Here is a 15,176-nt window from a genome sequence, read left to right as displayed (position 1 = left end):
AAAGGGCACAAAGAAGAAACGAGCCGGACACAAACCAAGTGTCAACGAAATAATTGCAATGTTCATAATTACATTCAATTCACACAAAAGGAAATGAATACATTTTTAAGTGAACATTCACAGCCACTCTTTAAATAAAATATCAAATAAAGAAATTACCTGTCGATCGGAGCAGCTCACTCAGTGAAGTGTAGAGATCAGACAAACAACACACAAAGAGAACATAAACGTTAAAAAGTATTTAAACAGAAAAATAGCTGTATGTTGCCGAAAATAGCACATCGAAGTGACGAAAGATCACAATCAGTACCCAAAGATAAAAAAGAGACACAGAAGTACTTCGGAAACACAAACATTTTGTACTTAATTACCACAAATATTTTTCGTGCTTACCGTTCACATTTCACAGAAGCAATCGGTAAGTCACTTTGACGGAGTCAAACAGGAACGGTACATTCAAAACCTGTAAATAAAAAATTATTATATAAAATTAACGTATTAAAAAAAAAGCAAAAAACAGTATATCAACAGCCATCATTTGGCCTTACAGCAAGAATTACACAAAACATATCGATAGCTGACATTTACACTAAACACGTGCCACACCCGTGAAGTATTAAAATAAAGTACTCCCGGTATTGTATTAAAAATCGCGCTTTCGGAAAAAAAATAAAGATGAAAGATCACGCTAATATTATATAACTTGCAATTACTGCTAAAAGTCAACAATAAGTATACAAATGTCACAATATATTTCAAAAGAACTACACTAAAGCATTAAATACATTACATCACACAAAAATTGTTCTTACCTGCATAAGTTCGCCAAAGATATACGTCACTGAGGTTTACGTAAAAAACGTCACCCGACCGTTAAGTATTACATTCAAATATTACCCCAAAAGAATTAAGATTAGCACTTTCGTCAGAAATTCACAAAAGATATACGTAACTAACGTTTACGTCAAAAACGTGGCACAACTGTTAAAAAAATACAATTTGCACTTTTGTCTAATGAAACAATTAATAAATGCATACATAATTAATATTATTATATAAACGTACAGATAGAAAAGAAAACACTAAGTAATACACAATCAATTCAACATCAATATAAAAATGCATTTAAAATTTTTTTTAACGGTATGTTGCAGGAACACGCACATACGAGAAGGAAAATAATCCACATACATATGTACATTACATAATAAACGGAATAAACATAACGATATACTGCATAAGTAAATAAAGAAAACATAGCAATTCTAGAAAACATGGTATTTCGAGAGATATTCTAAAAGTACATACAAGTAAGATAACAACGGTCGAAAAATTCGGATAGACAACACATACAAAAAAATACATTGCTATATATTACTATGAAATACATTGCAATTCGTAGCACATCTATCCTTTAGAAGTGTAAATTAATATATACAAAGTAGATAGGGTAACCAATAAACAAGGCACAATAGCAAAAACTCAATAATACATCTAAAAAATTGATAGATTTAATAACAATAGAAACACAATAAATAATACATTCATATTCATGTAGTAACTCAATTTTTTTTCAGCTTACCAGTCAAACAACGCAGGAACAAGAACGGAAGAAGAACACGCCTTTCCGGGAATCACATTCACACCAATCTGTAAAGTTCCACGTTGACGCACGTCAAACGCAACGCTACGTCACAAAAAGTAGCGATGCGATTGGCTAGAAATTACGTCACACTTAAATTTACATAAAAACAAATAGAAAACTAGAACGCTAAATTCTATGACGTAACGGACGTAAAGGGAATACATAGTGTCCGCCATTTTGAAATATGTAAAATTTGAAAATAATTACAGTTTATAAAGATTAACAACACATATGTCATAAAAAATCATATTTACCACAGGATAAACACTCACACTCACATAACATCAAATATGTTACATCACAAAATAATATTTTACTCACAAAGTACATGAAAAGTACACTATCAAAAAATAACTAAAATATAGATTTATACGTTCATTAATATCACATTTCATAAATACTCCGCACAATTTTACATTTTAGCTAAACAAACAACACAAGGACATATCAGGATAAATGGGAATAAAGTAAACTAACAACTAAAACCGAACTGCAAACTCAAAGGAACATCCACATGTGCACTTTCAAAATATGTTGCCTAACACTATTCGCATATTTCATTTCACACGAAAATAAGAATAAAAAACATTCAATAAACAGTTCGACATGTTCATATAAACACTGCATCCAATAAAATATTTACATTTTATCATTATACCATTACCATAATCCAATATTTACATACGCGCAATAAATACATGTTACAATATGTAAATAACTGTAAAATATTATATAATAAGTAGATATGGTAACCAATACACAAGGCAGAATAGCAAAAACTCAATAATACATCTAAAAAATTGATAGATTTAATAACAATAGAAACACAATAAATAATACATTCATATTCATGTAGTAACTAAATTTTTTTTCAGCTTACCAGTCAAACGACGCAGGAACAAGAACGGAAGAAGAACACGCCTTTCCCGGAATAACATTCACACCAATCTGGAAAGTTCCACGTTGACGCACGTCAAACGCAACGCGACGTCACTAAAAGTAGCGATGCTATTGGCTAGAAATTACGTCACACTTAAATTTACATAAAAACAAATAGAAAACTAGAACGCTAAATTCTATTACGTAACGGACGTAAAGGGAATACATAGCGTCCGCCATTTTGAAATACGTAAAATTTGAAAAAAATTACAGTTTAAAAACATTAACAACACATATGTCATAAAAAATCATATTTACCACAGGATAAACACTCACACTCACACAACATCAAATATGTTACATCACAAAATAATATTTTACTCACAAAGTACATGAAAAGTACACTATCAAAAAATAACTAAAATATAGATTTATACGTTCATTAATATCACATTTCATAAATACTCCGCACAATTTTACATTTTAGCTAAACAAACAACACAAGGACATATCAGGATAAATGGGAATAAAGTAAACTAACAACTAAAACCGAACTGCAAACTCAAAGGAACATCCACATGTGCACTTTCAAAATATGTTGGCTAACACTATTCGCATACTTCAATTCACACGAAAATAACATAAAAAAACATTCAATAAACATTTCCAGATGTTCGTATAAACACTGGTCATCCACTAAAATATTTAGTTTTTCTCATTATCCCATCACCATAATAAAATATTTACATACTCGCAATAAATACATGTCACAATATGCAGTACATACAATGCAAGAACATACATCTATGTTATACACAAAATAACAAAATATTACAAGATTTCACATCCGAAAAATACATAGACTCAAACTACATACCCATTCGCCGAGTTAATAAAAATTAGGTACGTAATAATTCGTATACAAACAATATATTAATAAAATATCAGTTGTCAGAAACATATACATAATATATCAAGTTTACAAACATTTAATTTCTTTTACATTAAGTGAATACGCTATTACAAATTGAGTCGCGAACACAACATTGAAGAAATTATAGAAAAACATAAATATACATTAATTAATTTAGACACACTATCAATAGTACATTCAATAAACTTTTGACATAAACATTCAAATAAACTCTTACCTGTCAAACAACGCAAAAACAGCACAGCAACAAGAACACGCCTTCCGCACACCACCATTCTCGATCTTCTGGAAAATTCCCCGGTGACGCACGCCAATCGCAACACTACGTCAAAAACGTAGCACTACGATTGGCTGAAAAAAATGTCAATCAAATATAGAACACGGAAGTCTAAAGAAAAAAAAAAACTAGACTGCTGACCTACTAAACGTAAGTAGCGTCAAGGGTACGCATTGCGTCCGCCATTAAAAAATAAAAATAATTTAAACGAATTAATTACGGAACACAACACTACACTAACACACACGCCACACACAAAATAAATTAACAAAAACATACATAAAAAAATTAAAAACATAAAAATTACATTTATTGCATACTATCAACGATAAATTACACAACATCAATTCGGATACAAATACACATCACACACTACAAATAGCAACACTACTATACACTTATACGTAAGCCCGCTATCATCCACGCAACACCACACTCACCCACGCAACGCCACTCACCCAAACAACACCACTCACACACGCAACCCCACTCATCCACGCAACCCCACTCATCCACGCAACCCCACTCATCGACGCAACGGCACTCACACACGCAACGCCACTCACACACGCAACGCCACTCACACATGCAACGCCACTCACACATGCAACGCCACTCACACACGCAACGCCACTCACACACGCAATGCCACTCACACACGCAACGCCACTCACACACGCAACGCCACTCACACGCAACGCCACTCACACACGCAATGCCACTGACACACGCAACGCCACTCACACACGCAACGCCACTCACACACGCAACGCCACTCACACACGCAACGCCACTCACACACGCAATGCCACTCACACACGCAACGCCACTCACACACGCAACGCAACTCATCCACGCAACCCCACTCATCCACGCAACCCCACTCATCGACGCAACGCCACTCACACACGCAACACCACTTGCACACGCAACACCACTCACACACGCAACGCCAATCACACATGCAACGCCACTCACACACGCAACGCCACTCACACATGCAACCCCACTCATCGACGCAACGCCACTCACACACGCAACGCCACTCACACACGCAACGCCACTCACACATGCAACGCCACTCACACATGCCTTACACACGCAACGCCACTCACACACGCAACGCCACTCACACACGCAACGCCAATCACACACGCAACGACACTCACACACGCAACGCCACTCACACATGCAACGCCACTCACACACGCAACGCCACTCACACATGCAACGCCACTCACACATGCAACGCCACTCACACACGCAACGCCACTCACACACGCAACGCCACTCACACACGCAACACCACTCACACACGCAACACCACTCACACACGCAACACCACTCACACACGCAACGCCACTCATCATATTGTGCTGCAAAACTAAATACTTATAAGGTCCCACAAGCGAGACCTATTGGCATCACTATACATCAGAAACGCTACACCACAACATAACTCTACAACACCACAGCATCAAACAGCACAACACATGCTGCACTAAGAGGAAAAACAACATCATTCATCACAACACATGCAACACTCATCGCAAAACACATAAAATACTCACCGCAACGCCGCAAAAATACGCACAACACTTGCATCGCTACACGCAACACTTGCAACACTCTACAAAAATAATGCATAAGTCAGCAAACATAAGTACATCACTCTATCTACAATACCTGCATCATTCAGCGCGACAACTGCATCACTCACACCATACTCTGCATCAGTCAACACATCTCCAACATTCAGTCGCACAACGCCTGTAGTACTCAGCGCAACACATGCATCACTCTACCTAACAACAGCATCAATCTGCACCACCACAACACCACTCAGCACAACACCAATATCAATATGCATCACAACAGCACCACTCAGCATCAACACATCATCACACAACACCACCACAGCACAACTCACCACCAATACATCAACAACAAAATCAATGCCAGCATCACTTAGCACCACAAAAAAAAACACTCACCACAACACAAACAAAACTATATTAAATATCACTGGAACAACGCAACATCAACGCTTCATCAATGTGCACTTCCCCATCATCACTCAAAAACACCAACATTATAATTTGCAGCTACACATATACACTCATCACCACCACAACACCACTCAGCACCACCACAACTTCAAACACCAAAAACACAAATAAACACCAACACAACAACACTCAGCACAAAAACATTATGCCATCCTATTTGTATTTTGCATTTTCCATCATTGCATCCCACTAGGTGATACACATCATAAATAACAATCATTTGCAATGCTATAGGTCTCCCATTTACTTAAGTTGAACATAATGGCATTGTAAATGACAATAACTTTCAATAATTTTTTCATTTACAATAAAATGAAAAGGCATTGTCATTTACTATGCCAACAGCTTAAAGTTGCCTAAATGCAAGACTTATTGCATTGCAAATAGCCAATAGGGCTCGCTTTTGGGACCATCTAAGTGTTTAGCCATGCGACATTTTATGTTGTTGCAACAAGGAAAATATGCTGCATAACTACTTATAAGGTCCCAAAAGCGAGACCTATTGGCTATGCCAATGCTTGTTTATTTAAGGCTTGCTATCAAAAGTATGATGTGAGTTTGCAAGACACCTAGGAGATCCTGGCATGTTATGCTGAGGTTTCTCTCCTTACACAACACAGATAACAGAAAATACTGCTTTTTGAAGCGTGGACAGAGTGGGCTGCGAATACTCAGACCATTAGCAGGTACACAGAGGCACCCTCCAAGGCTACCTGCTGTCTCCTCTGTTGTTTGTACTCGCCATGGAGTTGCTGGCACGCAGACTGCATATGCAGGGGGAGTGTCATGGGCTATGGATAGCCGGCAGTACACATGCGGTTTCCCTTTATGCGAGTGACTATGCATGATGCAGACTCCAAATTAACACCCACACTGCAACTATTGGACTCTTGGACCACTGTCTGGACTGCTGATTAATGTGTCGGGAGAATGTGTCTCACTGTCTGACCAATGCTCGACCCTGATGGTGGACGCTAGAACATATGTTGTCCCCGTGGCTATACATACTTTCCAGTTCCTAGGCATTCAGGACTACCGGGATTCAGGGGATATTTGTGAGGGTTACTAATACTATCCCGCAAAGTGTTTACCGTTATGAACAGCTGTCTATCCGAGCTGATGTGCGGTGGCACTGGGCAGACTGTGTTCACCAATTGCTGCGGGCAGTCTGGGAGGGCCAGACAAAGAATTATACTACCTGCGTGCCAACTACAATGGCTCATGACGTGGATATCCCCTGAGGCATCCCGAGACGACCAACCTCTGCTCCGAAAGACAAGGGAGGGCATGCCAACGGATATATTGGGACAGACCCCTGGGGACTAGAAGTTACCACTCTTGATACACAATAGAAGGGGGTTCCCCAGTACGATGAATGATGTAGGCAGGAAGGGAGGGGGTTTAGAACAGTGTAAATAGAAAGAGCGACACCCTGCCGTTCTTAGAGAAAGTGCTTTCTCTAAGAACGGCAGTATTTGAGTCCCTGCGGATAACATTTATCATCTAATCTGCCTTCTTACTTCCACACCCCCGTCCATGCAACCATAACCCCACTCTTTAGTTGCAGCCCTTGTCAGTTACTCCCAGTTAAATTGTTTGAGTGTATGCAAGATTGAGTGATTCCCTAAAGGTATGAATGTTTGTTTGAGTTGCTAGAATTGCCCTGGAGTGTATGGAACATTGAATAGTGTTAATATATCCTGGTCGCTATGTTATATGAAAAAATACATTGACCCCATCTTTTGGATCCTTTGTTTGCATTTATTGAATGTTTTTTTAGAAATGTCAAACTGTATAAAGATAAATAAATATATATTTTCTATCAAAATGATTGACTGATGCATATATATTTGATGGCTCTGATGCATTGTTAAGACTGCTCCCTCTATAAGATGTGAGGATCCCTTAGAGGACCTTAGGTATCCATTTTGGCAGGGTGTCGCTCTTTCTATTTACACTGTTACCACTCTTGATGACAGTTGCACGTTATTTCTGGATGCGCTACTGGCGATGCAGGTGCGCTGCAATGGCATACTCGCTGGACCTTCCCCTTGCCGGTCTTTGCCAGGGTCCAGCGGATGGCACATTGATCCCAATTGACCAGACCTCCGTAGTTGACCTGGGACGGCTGTTCACGGAAGTGACAGCCCTCTCGTTCGAAGTGCTCCGAAAGATGTATGCTATCCCACTGGACAGTTTGTGGCACAAGCAGCACTTAGAAAGGCCATAGAGAGATGAGACATAACAGTACCACGCGCCACTGGATCACTTGTATATACAGGGCTCTGATTCAGGAGATGGGTGGAAGGAACCCTCAGCAACTTAAGAGAGCGTTAGAGCCTGGACCTTTAGATTGCACTAACGGAGACAGACTGAAGAAAAGTCCTGAGCTACTTTCCGAGAGTCTTGAGATATGGTTATATGTTGTTACCACGAATTCCGTTGCAACGCATGCCTTTTCCACGCATGCGTTACCACGGAATTCGTTTTCCCCTCATCTTCTTTGCCACGTCGTTCTTACGTCATAAAGAGGAAACGGAAGTTTATTCCGCTTCCTCTCTTATGACACTGTTTTTTTCGGCACGGCGGGATCGTTTTTTTATGGGGGGGGAGACCCCCCCCAACCCCCCTTTTTAATCCTTCGGTTTTTTTTTTTCGTGGTAAATACGATCGTTGAAGGCATACGCGTTGGAAAGACGTTTACGTGGTAAGTGCCTCGTTGTAAACGTTACGCGTAGTACTGCCTTCGTTGTTAATGATGTTTCCCTTGAGATATGCACTGGTGAAGCTGTTGCCTGTTGCAGTTTAACTATGTCCTCTGCATGTACCTCACCCCGTTACGCCTTCAGAGAATGTTCGGCACAGTGCCACACAAATGTACCAGAGGATTTTACCACATGACATGGCAATGTGAGTTATTGCAACTGTTCTGGCCCGCAGTGCGCACATTTATCACATGCGACATGGGCTGACAACACAACAGCACACCTAAAACATGCAGCTGCTCGGCCTGATGCCCCGCCCCAAGACGGATAAGATGGGAAACAGACTCCTAGTATCGGCAAGATGTGCAATAGCTGTACGCTAGAGTGCGAGTTCGGTGCCGCTGCTTGCAGCTTGGTAGAGTGGTTGTGTGCCACTGGGTGAAAACGGAGTATGATGTGCTGCGGCTACCACACTGGCTGTCTTGGCAAGCTGCCTACATGATGGGCTGGGACTCGATACTATTTGCATTAGAATCTGACCCGGATGAGCGACTGCCCTCAAGGAGTGGAGAGGAGAAGGGCTGTTCGAATGATCGGCACACAGGGTTTGGAGCAGATAGATCAGTCTGGCACTCTCCACAGAGCAGGGTCACAAGTGCAATATTCAGCACCTCCATTGCAGTTCTGCCAACCCTCCCACTGCTTGCCTCAGTGCGCATGTAAACTCAAGATAAAAGCGCACCCACCTAAAGCAAGAACAATGCCAAATGAATGTATGACTGGATGCTGTATTGGTCCGTGAACTTCATTTTCAATGACTTTCCCCAATGGTATTGTAAAATGTTAATAAAGAAGTTTTATGTAGTATTCTTATAGCGCAAGCGTGGAGTGCCATGCAGGGTCACAGACAAGCGTACGGTCAACAAGTGATAGAATGAGTAGCTCGTTTGTGGACTGTTACTGCATTGTAATATAGTGTTATTTGAAGAGGTGCGCCTTATAAATTGGAAGAGCCAACATTGGGGCAGTCCTGATGGATATGGGGGTGATGTTCCAGGTTCTGGGTCACTTCTTAGTCTGCAGTCTGATGGTGTCCTGGCTGCAGGTGTGCCGGAAACCACCAGACTTGGTGAAATTGTCTGCAAGATAAGCGGCAAGATAAGCGTGGCTGCTGGTCGTGATGGCATTGTAAGTGAGGCAGCTGGTTTAGTGGAAGAGGGGCATCAAGGGGAGCCATGTGAGTTCCATCATGATGGGGGTGATGTGCTATTATTGTTTCAGGCTCTGCATCAGATGCGTGCATGTAACGTATAAGGCTAATAGTTTTTCATAGTGAAAGTGGTAATGTTTTTTTCTATTTGGATTTTATTAGTGCTCACAAGTTTTCAAATAATTGAGATTGGTTTTGATTTGTTTCAATAATGAAAGTCCTGTAGGATCTCTCCAGGGTGCAGTCTTGATAGTTTGTTCCAGAGTTTGAGAGTGATAACAGAAAAGGCACAAGCTGAGGCTTTTGAGAAATTTAGCTATTTTGGATCTAGTATTAAGTGCAGCTGTGCATTTTCTTTTTTAAAATAGATCTTAGACGGATAGTAAATGAAGGTTATTTTGAGCAGTTCTTTGGCTTTCCTCAGCAGCTTGTAATTGGTTCAAAGTGTCTTCATTTGCAGGTCAGATTGACATCTTGTGGTGATGTAAGGATTGGAAGGACTGGAGGACTCTGATTCCACGAGTCAGTTACTCCGGTGACCCTTAGTAGGAGGATGTACCTTGCTTCATTAAAACTTAGAGGTTAACCCACAACCTGCATGGACCCACTACTACACATCTTTATTCTAGCCATGATTTTACTCGTTGGCGTAGTGATGGGTCAGAATTGTCTGTAGCAGAGGAAGCTCACATTAGACTTGCCTGATAGGATGACAAAGTAATAGAATGGAAGGATCTGTGTGATGCATTTCTAGATCCGGAAGTGGTTATAACCTCCTCTGGTGATAAGGATATATCGAAAATGGGGAATCTGATGGGGGAGAACGCAGATGGAGTGGGTGTCTCACAACAGGGTAACCTGGATTATAATGCATATTTATGTCTGTGTAGGAGGCTAAGTGTCAGGAGACTCAGAAAAAGTTATTGTGGGACCTGTTGGGAGATGTGCCTACTTACCTGACTCTTTGGTGCCTGATTGTATACCTACTATGTCATTCAGTGCTGCTGTATTGTTTATAATAAAACTGAAAAATATAGGTTTAAAAAAAATGTGAGGTTTCTTCAACGTGAGTGCTCCTTAACATCCTCCAATCTGTACTAAAGCTGCTGGGCAAGATCTAATAAAGATCTGACCAATGTATTGAGGTCTGACACTTCAGTTTTTATGTTCTTCACTGATTTAGGTAGAGCCTATAGCAGCGCGCATGCGCTGCAATTGGAAAACTACCTCTTGGAGCTCACCACAACTTTTCACATGCTTGTGCGTGTGTTTTATTTTTGGGCTGACAGCCTCTTGGCCTTTGCATGCATCTTTCTAAGAAAGACAGCACACAATTGGGCAAAGGCGGGTGCATATCTCACCTTTGCTCCGCCCACGGCCTATTGTTTGCGGTTACCCGCACAGGCACCATCTGTTTTGAATTATTGTGCCCAGACGCATGTGCGATAATTCAAAAAAGATGTCTTGCTGTGTCGCGCGCGCACCACTCGCGTGCTTCTTCTCACTCCCCAAAGCACGCATCTTTCAGGAAAGAAACTCTCGACTCACCCTTTCTGAATTTACTGCAAGGCAGATAGCAGCCAGAAGCGCCTAAGCACTGCTCCATTCGACTTATTCGTTCATTCATAAAATATCATGCTTTTGTGTGGCACTTCATACTTAAGGTATTCTGTTTTTTGGTGCTGTAAGCAACAGGTGTTTCTGCCACCAGCTTATGGATATTCAATTCATCAACCGGGAAACAATAAAAGTCGTCCTTGTCGCAATGTAAACTTTTAACTATCAGGTTTCACTTTGATCTCAAGACACATATATAAAGCCGAGCTCAACTACCATATCCATTCACAAATCCAATCTTCATTTATTCATTCACATGCAGCCAGTAGCTTTGTAGGTTAGATTTGAAGCTTAAGTCAGATGCCAGTTTCTTACCGTGATTACTTTGTGCCATAGTTAATAGATTAGCTGGTGTCTAACTTAAACAACTCACGTGGCTCAGTTTTAAACCAGCATCCCTAGAACTTGTGCCCTTTTCAGTAATCCTTTTCCTTCTCACCTTTTTATATTGAATTTGACAAGCTTTATTCAAAGATAAATTTTGAAAGATCAATCGTCAATATGTTACAAATTTAGGATACATAACTTAGGTCTGTTATCCTCTGTTATGGTGCTCATCTGAAAGACCTCGGAAGGATGAGGGCCTGAACTCGTCACTTGCGGATCACCCCATGTTTCGCGGGTTTGTGTTGTCTTGTTTGAGAATTTAGAGTTATTACAAAGATGGAAACATGATTAAAGATTCCAGCTTGATGAATGCACATACAAACATTCACCTTTGGAATCTACTCTTATTCTCACAATATGAAAGTGAAGGCCATTGATAAAAGTAAATCTTTACAATTTACGAGCAAATGTGTTCCCTTGTTAGATTTCAGACTAGACGTCTATAGCAAGCACCTGAGGTGACAAGCAGCACCGTTAAAGGCCCCAACCACAGAATCAAGCAACAACCACAATTTCCTCCAGATTGAGAACAGAGTGTTTACTGCCTTTGCAATAGTCAACTCATGAGCGACGCCCAGATTATGATGCAGCCATATTGAGCATTGAGGGCGCCCCAAGTTCCAACCACCCTTTGGCCAATAACATGTGACAAATGACCATTGCATTAATTGACAAGCCCTTTAGTCCAGGGAGTTGTCACAGCAGAATTTAGTCCACACATTGTAATAAAAGTCGTGTTAGTTAAGTTAAACCTGCATTAAGAACTTTAGGTCGAGCCTATAGCAGCGTGCGTGCGCTGCAATAGGAAAACGACCTCTTGGAGCTCACCAAAACTTTTCACATGCCCGTGCTTGTGTTTTCTTTTAGGCTGACAGCCTATTGGCATTTGCGTGCGTCTTTCTAAGAAAGACAGCACGCAAATGGGCAAAGGCGGGTGCGTATCCCTCCTTTGACCCACCCACGGCCTATTGCTTGCGGTTACCCGTACAGGCACCATCTGTTTTGAATTATTGTGCCCAGATGCGTGCGCGAAAATTCAAAACAGATGTCTCGCTGTGGCGGACGCGCACACCACTCGCGTGCTTGTTTGCTCTCCCCTCGAAATTGGGGTGTTTTCGTTTCTCTATCACTAACACTGACTCCCGCAGTTTTATCTCACTCCCTCGTTGTCCTTCTCACTCCCTCTTTCTCCCACGCTGCCTTCCTCTCTGTGTCTGCCTCCCACTCTCAGATGGCGCCTTTACAGCACCTCCCAGGACTCTTGGACAAGGCACACCTCCCACTAGCTGCCGCCTGGTGTGGACTGCACTACAAGTCCCGTGATGCCCCGCTCCGCCTCGCCCCCTGTCACCTCCTCTGCCCTTGCAGTCTGTGCCCGGGCTTGGTTCGATGGAAGCCTGCTGGGCTTTGCTGCTCGCTCCGTTGCTCCTGCTCCTCCTCGAGGTGCCCTATATCAGGTCAGTGCTGCTGCTTTTAAGCTCACTCCATTTCTGAGCCTGCCCAGTGACGCACATTGTACACACTGAGTTCAGAGTGCTTCCTTCATTCACTGTGCACGCTCCCAGCAGTCACCGCCGAGCAGAGAGGGTTACCAGCCTGTTCAGGGCCCATAGCCTGCATCTGTGGGCACAAGGACCGCTTCTTCGATGCGTCTGCACCGGCACAGCTGAGCACCATTCCTTGCCATGCATGAGACGGGAAGCAATGAATGCATAACTCACCACCATAGATCGAGTGCACCGCACAGCAGAGCACCATACTTTGCCATGCACGGGACGGGAAGCACTACATGCATAACTCTCCCCAATAGATAGAATGAACCACACAGCAGAACACCACACCTTGCCGTGCACGGGACAGGAAACACTACATGCATAACCCAGCACAACAGATACAGAGTGCTTAAAATACGTTTTTATTATAACTTTTCAACATGTTGCACAGCACCCATACTGCTCTACAACATAGCTTAAAGACACTGACAAAGCCAATAGCTCTGCCTAAACACTCACTTACAAAACCCCAACAGCGAGACCTATTGGCTATGCCAATGCTTGTTTATTATGGGTTCGTTCGACCTGTCTTAAGAAGAATGTTGGGTTTGACCAATGATTGATCATGGGCCGGGTAACTGAAAAGTGGGTTTTACTGTCATGCGATACTTTGGGTGTGGATACATGTGATTGGACAGTTTGTAAATGTTAGGTATTTGTCTGGAATGTGATTTTTGGCATAAAAAGGGATGACTTGCTTTGTAAAATTGAGCAGTCTCCTGAGAACTCATACCGTGATGACTTCTAGGACTTCTGTTACTGGCTGCAGCCAATAAATTTGATCTTTAACGCCACCAAGAAGAATTCCGTGTCTCTGTGTTCTAAGACAGGTGATACCCGAAGACTTTGGGCGTGCCCCTGGCGCCGCCGGGTCTTAAATAACCCGGTTCTTCATGCTGTACATTAAAAGAATATTGCAAATCAGCACGGAATTCAATGACTCTTATATTAACTCCTGGGTGACTTGTCGTATCACTATAATGTATGACAGTGGGTACTTTATCCCACATATAATTATTTCTCTATGAAATTTCAACTGTCTGATTATAGTATATCCATAAGACGGACCATTATGATTTCACCGTTACTGTCAACAGTTCCTGAAGCGGGTACTCCACCTTTAATTTGCGATCAAATCTTGTCAGAATCAAAATGAAAATGACACCGGGTAGATCTTCTCTTTTTCAAATACCTATATGCTCCACGTTTTGTTTCACAGTGATTTCCAAGAATTTCCAACATGCCTTTGTGGACTAGTAACCTTCACCAGAATCTCAACATCTGCCCTTTTATCTATAGGGAAGGGAATATAAAAACAAAAAAGAATTAGCAAAAAAATCGTCTGACCTTGTGAAGCTGGTTCAATAGATATTTTTTTATTGCAAATATATGCACAAAAGTAAAAAGGAAAACATGCTTATGCCTGAATGTGGCAGTCATGTGCTTGCAATAAAATTTAAGTTTGAAAAAACATAAGGCTTACAGATAATTCTATAGAAGACTAGTGTGGTTGCTTACAAGTAGAGAATTTTCTTTAAAACTGCTATTGAAACCCCTTTCAGTTTTAATGCATGTCACAGAAAATAGGATTCTTGTCGGCACAAAGAAAAGGCACTCCTGGCTTTGAATTACTGTGACCCGAGGACATGGTTTAAACACAGAAACATGATAAAAAAAATCAGAAAGGATAATGCTTGAGGAAAGAAAACCTTGTCATAGTAAAACGAGGACCTACCAGCCACTGATCTAAATAGCACTTCTTTTTAGATGGATGTGCAGAAGTGATCAGTTAAAATGTAGTTATACCAAGAGCATGAAAGTCAATGGTTCGCTGAGCTTATTATTTATTTCTTTAAATATTTAGTTTCTGTTACATGCTTCATGGTCGTGAAATGGGGGC

The 15,176-nt window shown here is 41.3% G+C and overlaps 1 long non-coding RNA gene across 5 annotated transcripts in view; it reads right to left on the bottom strand.

The window, feature by feature from the left end:
- Nucleotides 1-13,957: 13,957 nt before the first annotated feature.
- LOC144798872 (uncharacterized) overlaps nucleotides 13,958-15,176 on the bottom strand; it is a 1,194,519-nt gene continuing 1,193,300 nt past the window's right edge. For all 5 annotated transcript variants that reach the window (XR_013603685.1, XR_013603683.1, XR_013603684.1 and 2 more), the window contains one exon: nucleotides 13,958-14,569. This is a non-coding gene — a long non-coding RNA (uncharacterized LOC144798872). The remainder of the gene's footprint in view (nucleotides 14,570-15,176) is intronic.

The sequence above is a fragment of the Lissotriton helveticus genome, chromosome 12 (assembly GCF_964261635.1).
Source record: "Lissotriton helveticus chromosome 12, aLisHel1.1, whole genome shotgun sequence".
In the NCBI taxonomy this organism is placed as follows: Eukaryota; Metazoa; Chordata; class Amphibia; order Caudata; family Salamandridae; genus Lissotriton; species Lissotriton helveticus.
Note: the sequence above shows the minus strand (reverse complement) of the source record. Positions and strands in the feature narration are given on the sequence as shown.